The following is a 13462-nucleotide window of genomic DNA, read 5'->3' as shown; positions in this document are numbered from 1 at the left end:
GATGCATTCGTGTTGAGCGATGCACCGGTGTTCGAATCCCGCAGGCGGGTACCAACTTTTCTAATGCAATACGTACTCCACAAATGTTCACAATTGACTTCCACGGTGAAGGAATAACATCGTGTAATGAAGATCAAACTCGCAAAATTATAATTTGCTTAATTACTGGTGGGCGGGTAGGTACCACCAGTTTCAGTACTAAGACGTTTTCTTTTTCCTTACCTATTCTCTGGCATCCTAAAGAGCTATTCCGACTACGCGCGGACGGGAATTTGTTAACCTTGAAAGAGCGTTCCACGTTGTCATTTATACATGTCGTCATTTATATATGTCATTTATTTTGTACTGGTGGTAGGACGTCTTGTGAGTCCGCACGGGTAGGTACCACCACCTAGCCTATTTCTGCCGTGAAGCAGTAATGCGTTTCGGTTTGAAGGGTGGGGCAGCCGTTGTAACTATACTGAGACCTTAGAACTTATATCTCAAGGTGGGTGGTGCATTTACGTTGTAGATGTCTATGGGCTCGAGTAACCACTTAACACCAGGTGAGCTGTGAGCTTGTCCACTCATCTAAGCCATAAAAAATAAAATTGCGTTTTTAAAAACATAATAATCGATTTAAGTAGAAGTCAACGATATAGTTAACCCAAATTTAAAATAGAAGTTTTTAGTTAGATGATACGAAATGAAGAAGGAATACCCCTTTTTTTTTTTTTTTTTTTTTTTTTTTCCACAGGAGAAAATCGCCGGATCCCCACCCGCACAGCAGGTGGGGTATGTGGGAGTCGAACCTCACTAAAAACTCCTGCCGCTCACAGCCGGCGCCCTACCCCGGACCGGGTGGGAACCCAGTCGGAGCTATTGAGACGGCGGGACAGGGTTTACGCAGTGCACATTACATCCATCCCGCCGTCCCCCAGACGCCGGACCGGCGGCCGCCAGCAACACGACCGCCGGTTCCCTCGGTCGACGGGCCAAGAGCCCGATTGATAGCGCCGCGCTACACCTTCCCGGTCGGGGGAACGCGGTCGGGGGAACGCGACCTACCACGCCGCCCCACGCCTAGGTTGCTCCCCGCACAAAGCGGGTGGAGCTCGAAGCCCTTAGGGGGCCGGGTCACGGACGGGACCCCGGTCCCGACCCCCTGCTCGGCGGCGGCGGGTTTCTGCGTAGTGAGGAGAGCTTTGCCTCACTCGCCCCGCCGCCTCCTTCTGCGAGATGGTGCACTCGCAGAAGTCGAGCATAGCCTTCCAAGACTCGTCGCCGCCAAGCATCGACGCCACGACGCCAGGCAGCGACAAGTCTGGTCCTATCTTTGCGACAAGGACACGGCGCTGCACCTCCCATGCGGGGCAGACAGCGAGCGTATGCTCCGCCGTGTCCAGGTCGTGTCCACAATGGTGGCACCTCGTCGTCGGCTCAGCTCCTATCCGGTGCAGGTACTTTCCGAAGCATCCGTGCCCAGTCAGCACCTGCACCAGACGGAAGGTGAGGCGTCCTCGGCCACGATTCACCCAGTCATAAAAGACTGGGTAAACCGCCTCGACGGTCCGTAGACCCCACGTGGGGTTGGCCAACCGCCTCGACCACGATTCGAGCACGGACCGCCGAGAATGGGCCTTCCGCGCCCGCAGCTCACTTTTGGAGGGACGCGCCACGCCCAGAGCACGAAGCTCACTGCGCCACCGATAGTCGGCAGCGAGCGACTCCGCCTCCAGTTCCCATGGCGGCGTCCCCGCCAACACACACGCCGCCTCGAATGAGACGGTGCGATATCCACGGATGACCCTGATAGCAACGGTGCGCTGCGGCCGACGCAGGAACCGAGCCATAGTAGCCCGATTGCGCGGCTCAGCCCATACAGGCGCACCGTACAGGGCCATCGATCGCACCACCCCAGCGTAGAGGCGGCGTACAACCTGATCCGGCCCCCCGATATTTGGGAGCAGTCGGTTCAAAGAACCGGCCGTCCTCATTAACCGGGGGACCAGTTCCGCAAAGTGAGCACGAAAAGCCCACCGGCCGTCCAACACGAGGCCGAGGTACCTTAACTGCACCCCGACCCCTATCCGGACGCCCCCAACCACGATGTGGGCGTCGACAGGTGGCGCTCTCCGCGGCCCGTGAAACCACAAGGCCTCGGATTTACTGAGCGCCACGTCGAGGCCCAGTCTCTTTATCCTCCCGACGACGAGGGCCACTCCCGCTGTGGCGAGACGGGCAGACTCTCTATAATCATCCCCCCGGGCCACGACCAAAGTGTCGTCCGCGTAACAAATAACACGGAGGCCCGGGAGGAGGGCACCCCTCAGCACCCAGTCGTACCCGATGTTCCACAAGAGGGGTCCGAGAACCGACCCCTGTGGAACACCACGCACGACCGGAAAACGGTGAAGGGTCCCACCGTACCCGGTACATTCGACCGACCTGGCCTCCAAATAGGAGCCAACCAGCCGGCGGAGGTAGAGGGGCACTCCATGCCTCTCCAGTGCCCCCCCTATCACAGACCAGGGCAGGGTGTTAAATGCGTTGGCGATGTCAAGAGACACCGCCAGCGCCACCCCACCCCGTGAGACAGCCTCGTCCGAGAGGGCCCGCACGCGAAGTATCGCATCCACGGTCGAACGGCCCTCCCGGAAGCCGAACTGCTCCGCCGACAGGTCAGGTCCAACCCCGACCAGGTGCTGAACGATGCGGGCAGCCAGAATACGCTCCAGCAATTTTCCCGCCTCGTCCAGCAGTACGATAGGACGATACCCGGCGGCTGTATCTACCGGGCGCCCCTCCTTTCTTAACAACACAAGTCTGCCCGTCCGCCAGAGCAACGGAAACCGTCCCGACTCCAGGCAACCATTAAATAGCTCCAGGAGCCGGTCCCCCAGGGCATCGAGGGCCAAGGCCAGCACCCGGCCATGGACTCCGTCCGGGCCGGGGGCCGTGTCCTTTGCAGTCATCCTGACAACGGCCACACGGAGCTCTGCCCCAGTGATACGGGGCACCTCAGCAGGGGCTTCGCCGTCGATGGCGTCCGACGGCTCACCCATAGCAGGGGGAACAAAATCCTCCCGCTCCTGCGGGAACAACGCCGAAACGATGTCCCGCAGCTGTTGAGGCTGAAGTCGCTCAGTCAAAGGGGGGGCCCACGGGCGCAGTTTGCCGCGCACCAGCCTATACGGGCTCCCCCATGGATCCGCTTCGAGCGCCTCCAAGAGTCTCTCCATGTTCTGCTCCTTAGCCCGCCTGATGGCCAGCCGCAGGGCGTCCTTCGCAGCACGATATTCGCCGTGCAGCCGGGTCTCCTCCTCCGCGAACGCGACGGGGCCGTCGCGCCGCAAGTGGCGGCGACGGCGGTGTCTAGCGCACCGACGGCTCGCCCGAATGGAGACTGCACGCAGTCTCGCAATTTCGGGCGACCACCAGGGCGACTGCCGCCGTCCACAATGCCGAGGGCCGACCCGGGGCATCGAGGCATCGCATATGCGGTGCATCGCGCCGCGGAACCATTCGGCCTCAGCCTCCACGTCGAAAGGGTGTGGACGCATGGGCGTCCACGCCGCCACTATAGAGGCCTCCACCAGGAGCTCCTTCTTCAGGAGCTTCAATGCCCACCTAGGGAATGATCGGGACGCACTCCGCGGGGGGTTAACCCCGCGAGCGCCTGCGGCCGGCGTCGGCGCGGGAGCGGAAAGATCGAACCGGATATACCGGTGATCCGACAACGATTCCGCCCCCACCACCACGCCCCAGCCCAGGATGCGCTGTGCGATGGACGAGCTCGCGAACGTCAAGTCCACGATAGACTCTCCCATCCACCGCACGCATGTCGCGACCGAGCCCCTGTTAACGATACAGAGATCGGCCGCGACCGCCCACTCCTCCAACAGCCTACCACGAGCGTCCGTGGATGGGGAACCCCAAGCGACAGACTTCGCATTGAAGTCCCCCGCCAGTATCACCGAACGGGGAGAGAGGTGACGAGCGATCACCTCTAGCCCGTCCAGAAACCGCTCGAACTCGACGGTAGGCCGATTTGGAGAGAAGTATACCCCGATCACGACGGTATTTTCTAGTTGTACCGCGACGATCCCGGGGCCCCTGGTCACCATCGCCAGGGGAGGAATCATCGCGGATCTTCTTATATGTATGGCCGCCAAGCCATCAACGTCCCCAAACCAGCAGTCGTCCGCTGGGGGAACGAAGTACGGCTCGGCGACCACAGCCACGTCAATTGACCACTCCGCCATAGTCTGGAGCAGCATGTCCTGAGCCCCGGCGGAGTGGTTCAAATTTCCTTGGAGGAAGCGATAGGTGTGATCCATTAAGGCTGGACCACATCCATCGCCCCCTCCCCTACTCTATTGTCCCCGCTATCGGGCTCGAACGCCTCAGCGGGGGCCAAAGTGTCAGCCGGTGCTCCCCCGGCCGACCGCTTCTTTTGGCGCCGCTTAGCTTGGCGGCGCCAATTTCGAATTGCATTTTTGCCGGCCGGGGGGCATGCCTTGCCCCCGGTCCGGTGATCAGCCTTGCGTCCGGCCGCCGCGCATAGTGAACAATGCGGCGCAGCCAAGCACACGGCCGCCTTGTGTCCAGGCTGACCACAGCGGAAACACAGTCCACTGCGGTCAACCGCACTCACGCACCTGGCGAGGCAGTGCCCAGTGCTGAAGCACCTTAGGCACCGCCAGGCACGCGGTTCTAGCAGGCGCACGTGGGCTGCTACCCAGCCCACGCGCAACCTGCCCGGATCCCCCGACGGTCTCCCAGGCGGAGGAGCAGCCAGGGCGACGGCCGCCTCTACCGGGCAACGTACCCACACGGAGCCGGCCCCGGTATAACCAGAGCGCAGCTCGCCTACGGTTATATTCTGCGGGGCACAGTTGCCCTGGGCAGCGACGGCCGCCGCCACCTCATCCCTGGTGGTGCAGTCGTCCAGGCCGGTCACTCTCAATTCAGCCATCTTGACCGGCCTATGCACCCGCACCTCCTCTTCAGGCAGAACCATACGGAGCCTTGCCGCCAGACGCTCCGCGATGCCGGCACTGTCGGCAACGGGACATTCTAGCAGCTTGGCCCCATTGGCTGTCTGCCTACAGCGGAGGCCCTCCCCCGCCCCGATCTCATCCAGGTCAACTGCCGCGCGCGCCCGAGCAATAACATCTCCGTATGTCATGCCCTTTGCTTTGGCAGCCGGCAGCAGCGTTAGGACCACTGCCGCCGATCGCGGCGCGCGCGGTGGCTTCTTTGTTTTTTTGTTTTTATTTTTATTTTTGGCGGCTACAGGCGCTCGACCCTGTTGGGGAGCAGCATGAGCCGCCGTGGCCGCGGGCGCTCCACCCACTTGTGGAGCTGTCAATGGGGCCTTCTTGTTACCCCGCCGGGCCACCACGTTCCACCCCTCGTCTATGTTAGACGGAGGCGGAGACAGCGGACGGGGCTGGGGTGCTTGCGATGGTCGTTTCGCGTTGGCACCGCCCCCTCGTTTGGTTCTATCCCGTCCCGGGCCCAACTTAGTAGCTGGAGCCCGTACGGGGGCGGGGCGAGCGGCTGGAGTACCCGACACCGCGGCATATGCCGGTCGCCGAGCGTCAGCCGGAGCAATGAGCTGCGCCTCGAGGGCCGCCAGCCTGCCGTCCAGCCTTTCTAGTACAACCTGGACAGTGCGACTGATGACCTCGTCCAGGCTGAACTTTCCAGCTAGCTCCCGTGGCCCCACGAGTGCCTGCTGCCGCTTGGTAACGGTCATCTCTCTAGTGCGCGGTGACGGGAGACGTCGACGCTGCTCAGCCGCGCGCGGTGGCGGCAGCACAGGCCACCCATCGCCAGTCAGCGCCGGAGAACGGTGACTCCGAGGGGCCCCGGCGATACATGACGTCGCTGCCGGTACAGGAACCGGAGGAGTCCGCAACCCAGTGGCCCGGGGCAACGCGGGCGACGGCGTCGACGCCGCTGCCCTCCTCGAAGCAGCAGCCTCATCACCAGGCTGCTGTTGGGCTTGAAGTAGTGCTCGAAGCCTCGAATTCTCCGCCATCAGCTGTACCACCTGGTCATTGGCGGAAGCAACCGAAGGCAGAACCTTCGAGACCTGCGAGACCACCTCTCGCAGCTTACGGCCAGCGGCTTTGGTCTTAGTGCCGTTGGCCGCATATGACTTGACGGTCCTCATGGCCCTGTCTATGACCAAGGCAGGGTCTTGAAGGCCGCCATCTTCCTCCTCTGTCGTTCGCCCGTCCAGTGAGGCGACAGACATCGACACCGATGACTGCGCCGGTGACGGCGCGCCCCTCCTCCGGGCGGGTCTTTCTTTAGGTGGCGGCATGTCCTCCGCAGCAGAGGCCGCATCGGAGACTACCAGTACCTTCTCCGGCGGGGCATCTGCGCCAGAGGATGACGCTGGCTCCCCTCCCCCCTCGCGTGAGGAAACTCGCTGGGATTTCCTTTTCCGCCTTATCTTTTTGGCGGTTGTCTCTTTCGAGCCAGCCGCCTCGCTGTCACTGACGAGCCCAGAAGGCGTCAAGTCAGCGCTGGCGTATCTCTGTTCGACGGGTTTTCCGCTGCCCGTCACACAGCCCCCTTCGTCCTGGCAAGCTTTGCCCCCCCCAGAATACGCGGGGCTGCGTGCTCCCACCAAGGTGGAAGCACGGAGGGATTCTCCACCTAGGGTGGTACCCTCCTGGGGTAATTTTTGTAAAAACTTTGCCATCATTAATTTTTCCTTTGATATTTAACCAGGGGTCGGTCCCCTGGGACGGCCCTCACGACTGGACTTCCTCCAGCCACTCATCCCATCACCGGGCACGTCACAAGCTTAGGATTAGGGCATTTTTTATAGAGGTTCGCATCCTCGCGGCCCCTGCTAGGCAGCGGCCCCCGTCCCCTACTCGGTAGGGATTACGGTATGCTTCTACGAAGCCACGCCGGTAAACCGGTACCCCCCTCTGGAGGGCCTTCCCCTGTAGCTGCCAAGAGGCAACCGGGGACATGGCAACCAGCGACCGGAAGGGAGTGCCCTCCGGTTCACTTCTCATCCTCTTGGGGTCTGCCATTACTGACAGACCCACACGTCTGACCATGATGTGGCCACGCCGGCGTACTGGTACCCCCCTCTGGAGGGCCTTCCCCTTTAGCAACCAGAGAGCTGCCGGGGACATGGCCTAGCATCCAAGAGGGCTCCAGAAGGGAGCCCTCGCCCCCTTCACGCACCCTTTGTCCAGCAAAGGTGGGAAAAAGGGAACACGGTATGCAGTCTACTTAGTTCGCGTCACCCCTGTGCAGACAACGCTGCTCCACGGTGTCGGGGTGCACGCTTAAGCCCCACCGCCACGACAAGGCGAGACCACGCTTAGTGGGGAAGGAATACCCCTGATTGCTTTTTAGAATCAAATTCACGAAAACAGCGAACGATATTAAACGTCCATAAATTATAAAGAAAACAAACATTCAAACCCAACGATGAGGTTTAATCCCACATAAATTTGACCGCGTTCTTATTTACAAAGACATTACTACGTTATTCAAACGTCCTAGATTTTAATTTGATATAAAATTCAATTTTAACAGCAAATCAGTTTTATTTCTAACGAGTCTAGTAATGGAATTAATGAAACTTCTAATATTTGACGAGTTATTTTCATAAACCGGGTGCTCGGATTAAAGTTTGTGAACTGAATTTTGGAACGATTTCAGCAAGTTAAAGTTATCCCGTTTTAGTTTAAATCTCACTTTATTCAAGTCTGGGTTAATACAGTTAATATTTGTGTAGTATTAAATTTTTGTTTAAGGTTAACAAATGATTTATCTTGTGATACCTTAATGAAACATTGAAATTTAATTAAATATGCGAATCTTTCATTCACACGTTAGAAATCAGATCGCACTATTGTTTTCGCTTCCCCTTTGACATAAGAGGCTAGACCTTTTTTACTTCGGCGCTTTTTGAATTCATATGTACCTAAGTCGAAGTTCACAGGTGCTTAAGGGTTGGTAAGATAGTGCAAAGTGTTGGTTGACCCTCCTTGGAATTGTGACGCTATGACAGAATATATCGGAGATCCGTTTTGGCGAGCTATAGACATAATTAAAACTTCTTTCTTCTTTAATCAATCGGTGATGGCAAATATTCTCGAAAAGTTTTTTCAAGCCTTAAAATGTCGATCAGAATTTCGGGCCTCCCTGGTGAGGACTGGCTGCCGTTGTTCATAGGCAACGGCAATGCCGGGACCATATCTGAGCAGCTATTTACCGCTTAAAGCAGTGTCTTGGTTGTGCCTTTGGCACCCATCAACAGGTGGAGCCTATACCCATCTGACGAAAAATCCAAGAAAAAAGGAAAAAAAAATGTTGGCATTTAAGGGACTCCCGGTTGGCGGTGTATCGCGTTCTGACCCAGCAGGCAGGTTCTCATCCAGCGGGGTATCCTGGAACATCAGCGACACCCCCAGGCAATCTCATGGGCTGACGTATTGTGGCTACTGGCGTCGTAGGTCGTTGACGATCACCTTGAAGACTCGTCAGTCGGTCCTCTTCAGGATGGCGTCGCGAGTCTGGTTGTAGTGTTGAACGCGGGAGCTCCCCTACTCAGACTCGGGATATTGGACTTCGGGTGGGAGAGTGCAAGAGGAATCGTTTGGTGGGTAGGACCCTAAAAACATTCCTGGGTCCGCGGTCTGCTTTCAACATCTACGGACCATCAAGACCCTCATACCCCGCGTTTCCCCTGGGCGTGGAAACCCAACGCAAAAGGTTCGGCACGCGTCCAAAATTTGTAAGAGACTGACATAAAAGCTAATATTCAGCAAAGGAAAAAAACAGTAATTTCAATTTCTACCTAAACCTACTTAATATACGTAAACAAAAAAAGAAATGCTGCAGCTTTATTAAAAGAAAACAGGGGAAATATGAATAAATCTATGTAAACCAATAATTCTAAGTTAATTTTTCATTTTCTGTCTGAATGTTGGCAATAGAAGCTCTATTATAGTGATATCTTTTGAATTTGGCTTTTTAACAGTTCTGATTTAATTTATATTATTGCAATAGCCGAGCATTTTTCCACTTTTTTCGTCGACTTAAAATCTAAATAAAGAGCTTTTCCAAATTGATTCACCGGTTCTGTTTTGTTTCAAAATGTATAAAACTGCAGACTTAAATCGAATTCATCATCGAAGTCACAATTTTAAATTTTATGTTAAGGTTGTAGAGTATAAAACTTATTGAAAATCACAATAAGAAGATCAAAAGTAATCTGTTTGTACTGTAGAGCGTGTCAAATGAACGTAATATACTTAAAAAGCATTACCATTTTTTGAGGTCGTCGGATAATTAGCAGACCTTTAAATAAACACTTTCTAAGTTTAAATACTCAAGCATAAGTAATAAGCTTTTTAAATCGTTCTGGGATTACGTTGAGCTTTTGACCATTGTTGTCAAGAAAAATAATAATTCAACGTTATTGTGGGCCAATGCTACTCAATATAGAATACTTGGAAAAAAAAAAGCAATTTCTGTACTTTGGTATTACTGAGGCAGGGGAAGCGGACGATGAGAAACGTCCTCTGTGCGATAATGGGACGAGTAAATTATGTGCCAAGCCAAAGGTCTGATGGAAAACTTCTTACAAAACATTATTCCTAGTATGGCCTTTTTTCTTTCTGTGTAAAGAAATATAGAATAACATAGTATATGTTATATTGGTAAAGATATTTAGAATGGTATTGTTATATTAAAGTCAAATACATAAAATTAGATCTACGGTTAATGCTAATTTATCGATCCCAACATCGACCGATGGCGATTTTAAAGGTAGCAAATATCATAAAGGTTACTAAGCAGGACATGCTACCAAGCTATAAAACGAAGCATTCCCTTAGGAACATTACTGTTAGACTTAGACTTAGATTGTATCTTCTGTCAATGTTGAAAGCACTATGACAAAAGTCATTGGAAATATATAAAGAAAATCTGACAAAAGTTGAACGATTTTATTTTTCATTGCTTATAAAAATATCTTAGTGAAAAAATAATAAGTTATAATAAATGAAATGAACTGACATAAAGAGATAAAGTTACCTAAATTACAATGTGAATAGTAATTCACCTCAGGAGGATTACATTTAGCTTGTCTTCTAGAAATTAAAGCATATGGCATATATAAAAACAGTATAATTTACCATATTAACACTAAAGTTTATGAAAAGACTAGTATCTTACATTATACTTTTGTTAAACAAAGATGAGAATTTGTTGTTGAAAAGAACAAATATTAAGGAAAAATATCATTTTACAAGGATGGCGCATGTCATGTTGGGTATATTCCAAGTACTAACGCTAAGCGTGGCGACATTTAAGAAGATATCCTTGCCTCGTTTTTACGACTTATTATTTAGGTACTGCTGGAACTTCGAACGACATACCAGCCGTGCTCCAAGACAAAAATACGAAAAGAATTCTCGGGTAAAAGTATTTATAAAATTTAAGCAAGGAACAAGACTTTTTCCTGTATTATCTTTTTTAAATTCTGTTTTTGGGAACAATATAAATTCTTGTGTGATACATAGAGAACCAATAAAAATATTTAATCGCGAAAAATCGAAATTTCTAGTCAAACGTGCTGAGTACCATAGATTCCTGAAGGGGTGATTAGAATGATTGCGATAGCAATTTTATGGAAATGTCTTGGACGGTAGCCAAATCTATAAGGAGACAAATTTATTCGAACATAATAATAATGATAAATTAAGAGGTGAGATCTTGTCTTATTGTCATATTCGAGTATATTCGATATTTTCAAATGGCACATAAGATCAATAAATACCCTACTTGGTATTATGAGAGTATTAATGTTCAGAGGCACAAAAAATAGATCGGGTTTCTACAGATATTGATAGAGCTGTTGTATTAACAAATATAAACTAACAAAAGGTCTCGAGACCAATAATTAAGAAACGACTAGACAGGTAGGAAAATTTGCTAAGTTTATTGTTATACGGAGCAACGGAGCGGTGATGTAATGCATCTTTTAAAAATCAGGCACATTGATGTAATCATGCATTTCATACAAGTTCGTAAGTACTACACTTACTTTAATAAACATATAATTTTTATTAAGTCGTTTTCAAATAAAATTGCATAACTGATATTATCCTAATTATCCTAAATGGAAACGCTGTATGGTCGTCGAGCGGTTTAGGCAATCCTGTATTGCAATATTATTTTCGAAATACAAATTTTGATACAAATATGAAAAAAATACAAAATTTGAACAGAAAAACCCAAATATCAATCTGTGCTTGAAAATTTAAAAAGTATATTATAATAAAAAAATTTAAAAATATTGTTTTTAAATGTTTTTTTTGAAATTTTATTATTGCTTGGTTTATATTGGTGTTTTATTTAAAAAATATAGTTATGAACATGCCGATTCATATTACGAGTCTACTATTTAAGTCAACACCTACCGCCAAACATTCAATATTAGAATACGGCAGTCTTCTCGTGTCATTTAAGTTAATAATATAAATGAACTTCCAGATCAATTTCCGGCTGTCAACTTCACGAAAAAAAAGCAGCATTTTTAGGAGATATTATCAAAATAATTTCTTAGCTTAATCTTCGCATCAACAAAAAAATTGTGAAGTCGGACCTCATTTTCTTTGAGATGCGTGCGTATTATGTTGCAGATTTTTAAAAGTATAAATAAATGACAGATTAAACCTTGGTTCCTGGATCCTGGAAATTCCTGGAGGTTCCTGGAATTTCTTAGTAAATTAATAGTCAAGCCCCAACTTACTCAATAACGTTATCAGTTTTCATCTTAAAGGATAATTTACAAGATATGCTAAAGCGAGCACTTTATCTTAATAATTGGCCATTATAGTAATTGAAGTCAAGATATTCCAATTTATGACCCGATAGATTATAATCGAAAGCGCTCGAAGTAAGCCAGAATGGATAGAATAAGAAACTGTAAGAAATGGATCGCATTGTTGGATTGCTTGTATTCTTTGTATCAAGTCAATGAATACTGTAATGGATTTGTAAGTATAAGAACCCATTTAGATTTAGCTGGTCCGTACCTGTATTTTGAGACCTTAAATTAAATGGGATCTGTAAAATAAATTATAACTGATTATGATTATTATGACAGGCCTATTGACTGACCAGTCTGGAAATAACGTGTAAAATTTTCACCACTAGGTACATCTCGTAAAAGGCAAACTAATTACAAACTAGTCATTTAAAAAAAAACATTGACACCTTTAAATTTGACTATGGTTATATTTAAAAAAATCGGCATCCCTAAATGTTGCTCAAAATGAGCTAGTTTTAAAAAAAATGAAGGTATTATGTTTATAAAACACAGAAAAATATTTGAAGAAATTCTGGAAACAAAGATGTTGTTTAGATGAAAACTGCGAAATTCGTACGTGGATTGGTCTCCCTCTAGTTTTGAACGGTTTCTTAAATTCCCAAAGGACGTGACGAGAAAAGATTGATTTTCACAGCCAAGTTTCTTAAGATTTCAGTTTTTTTATGCAAATATCGACGATCGTTCGTAATAATGTAAAGCACCGGGCATAGTATTTTTTTGGTGTTTTTTATTTCATTTTTTCATTTTGACCAGGTTTTTGCCGGAAACCTTAAAATAAACACTTATACAACATATGCACATTACATTCCAAGTAATGATTGAATAAATATTTGTTATAATATAGATTCGTAGAGCTTTGAAGATAAAATATCGCGCAAAATACAACCAGAGATCGGTGTATTTAAGGAACTACATAATATATCTTACTGAAATAACAAACAACGAAAGAATACTTACGTAAACTTATAACCGGTAATGATATTTAACTATCCACATTAAGACTGTTTGTTTTTAAGAACATTCATTTTTTAAATAGTTCCACAGATCGAAATTTCGCGAGCGCATTATAAAATGCACTAAAATTAGTTCGTAAATTTCGTTTATATTTAGAATACTGAAATATTAGCGATTTTGATCACTTAACAACACTGCACTCCGATTATTCATTGAGGATCAAAAGTAACGAGGTAATATGTTGTATAGGTCGTGTTCGCCGTCGGGGTGCTGCGATGTGAACGCTACAAGAGGCTGCGTGGTACTGAGTGAAAACGGGAGCGAACGGGAGCTGAGTGACAGGCAAATAGGCATGTCGCGTTAGGCTAAGGACAGTGTACACTATTATAATAATATAATATATTAATTAGAACTTTTAACATTTAAGAATTTTTTGTATATAACATGGGGATAAAGCCTTAAATATAAAATGGTCGTAAATCTTTATTATGTTTATGTTTTTTGTTTTATTAAGCCGATATTTCGCTGTTTAGAAATTCACGTTGAGTGATAGTCATGATAGTGATAGAATAAAAAAGATGGAGTGACCAAGTGTCCGAGTATCTGGATATGAGACTGAGCCACGCACTTCACTGCGTCACT

At 48.8% G+C, this 13462-nt stretch overlaps 1 protein-coding gene across 1 annotated transcript in view; it reads right to left on the bottom strand.

Annotated features, from left to right (window-relative positions):
* LOC101741259 (uncharacterized) overlaps window positions 1-13127 on the bottom strand; it is a 43216-nt gene extending 30089 nt beyond the window's left edge. The window contains exon 1 of the mRNA XM_004929707.5: window positions 12824-13127. The gene's annotated coding sequence lies outside the window, so the exon portion shown is untranslated. The remainder of the gene's footprint in view (window positions 1-12823) is intronic.
* Window positions 13128-13462: the final 335 nt, after the last annotated feature.

Source organism: Bombyx mori, chromosome 21 (assembly GCF_030269925.1).
Source record: "Bombyx mori chromosome 21, ASM3026992v2".
NCBI lineage: Eukaryota > Metazoa > Arthropoda > Insecta > Lepidoptera > Bombycidae > Bombyx > Bombyx mori.
The sequence above is the reverse complement of the archived record's forward strand: the minus strand, read 5'-3'. Positions and strand labels throughout refer to the sequence as shown.